Below are 1,877 nucleotides of genomic sequence, written 5' to 3'. Positions count from 1 at the left end.
CGTCAAATTCAAAATTATGTCCTGTAGTAAAATGATGTTCAGCTAACGCTGTGGTATTGGTTTTATTCACATTTATAGGTTTACAGTCATTTTTGTGTTGGTCTAATCTTTTTTTTAATTTCTGTTTCGTTTGACCAATATAGCTTTTATCACATTCACATGGTATTTTATACACTAAGTTCGACTGGTCATATTTATTACCTTTATCTTTTAATTTAGTGTAAATAGAGTTTATTTTTGTCAGATTATAAAAAACCAATTTAATATTAGTGTTTTTAAAACATTTATTTATTTTGTTTGCTAACAGCTTAATATACGGGAACTTAATGTATTTTTTTCTTGCAGAATCGGTTTTATTACACGATCTTTGTCAATTTTTAATTCATTGAATACCATGTTAATGAGACTCTTGGGATAGTTGTTATTCTTTAAAAGAGTCTCTATTTTTTCCTTATTTTCTCTGTGAAACTTCTTATTGCTTAATGTTAAAGCTTCATATAGTAAACCATTTATAGTTCCAATTTTTTGACTTAAAGGATGGTTTAAATAGTAATTGATACATCTTCCTGAGCTTGTTGGTTTTACATACCAATTCGTTGATATCGATTCGTCTTCATTTCTTATAACTGTTACATCTAAGAATGGTAATGTTCCGTTGTCTTCTATWTCAATAGTAAACTGGATTTTTTCGTTTATCATATTGAAGGTTTTTAATACTACTTCCATTCCATCTTTAGGTATTGCAGTTATGATATCATCTACATATACTTTTAAGAATGGAACTGTAAAGGGTAAGTTGCCTTCAATTTTTTTTAAAACGTAATTCATTATCAAATTCGCTAATATTGGGCTTGCTGGATTGCCCATACTAGAACCATCCAGTTGTTGGTAAAAAGATCCATCAAATTGGAAGAAGCTTGAATCTTACTATAACATTCCACTTAAATAACTAATAATATAATTGATTATGATAGATTTTGGAACATGGTACAATACATAAACATACGTCACAATTTTCACATTGATAACGAGATCTTCGCCTTGTATCGTTTTGGGAACACACTATACAATTTCGTAATATTTTTATGGAATTTTTAGATTTACAGTAGGATGGGAAATGTTTCTCAGTTAGTTTAAACGGTTCGTCCACGGTATATCTACTGCAGCTAATGTTACTGTTCATATCCCTGTATTTTCTCGAAATTTCTTTTTGTAGTGTAAGATAAAACGTTCGCATTATTACGTTTTTTGTTTAAAACCGCGCGTCGTTCAAAGAGATGAGATACACGAAAGCCGCATTAGTAGCGCGTTGTCCTAAAAAATGATATCTGCGAAAGACACTATAGTGGCGTGTCGTCCTGAGAAATGATATCCGCAAAAGCCACTATAGTGGCGTGTCGTCCTGAGAAAAAATATCAGCGAAAGACACTATAGTGGCGTGTAGTATCTAAAAGGTAAATGAGTAGAGTTTTTTATTATAAACAGAAAGAGATTTGATACGTAGAGTACTATTATTTAAATAGCAACAGATTTAATGAGCTTAGTACTATCATTTTAATAAAAAAAGATTTGAAAGTTAAGTACTGTTATTTAATTAGAATGAGATTTAATGAGTTTAGTACTTTCATTTAATTGAAAAAATAATTGATTTGTTTAAAACTTTTATTCAAATAGAAAGAAATTTGATGTGTTAAGTACTTTCGTTTTCATAAAAAGAGATTTAAAGAATTAAGTACTTTTATTTAAACGGAAAAAGATTTGATTTGTTAGGTAGTTTTATAAAATGAAAAGAGTTTTGATAAGTTGGGAACTTTCATTTAAATGAAACGAGATTAAATAAATAATTTACTTTCACTTAAATAAAAAGAGATTTAAAG

The 1,877-nt window shown here is 28.7% G+C and overlaps 1 long non-coding RNA gene across 1 annotated transcript; it reads left to right on the top strand.

Annotated features, from left to right (window-relative positions):
- The first annotated feature begins 627 nt into the window (after positions 1–627).
- LOC106792874 lies at positions 628–924 on the top strand. The gene is made up of 3 exons (XR_001382351.1): positions 628–644; positions 738–791; positions 873–924. It is a non-coding gene; the product is annotated as an uncharacterized LOC106792874 (long non-coding RNA).
- The last annotated feature ends 953 nt before the right edge of the window (positions 925–1,877 follow it).

Source organism: Polistes canadensis, unplaced genomic scaffold (genome assembly GCF_001313835.1).
Source record: "Polistes canadensis isolate GaletaPanama2010 unplaced genomic scaffold, ASM131383v1 scaffold_1013, whole genome shotgun sequence".
NCBI lineage: Eukaryota > Metazoa > Arthropoda > Insecta > Hymenoptera > Vespidae > Polistes > Polistes canadensis.
This window is presented reverse-complemented; position numbering and strand designations above follow the sequence as displayed.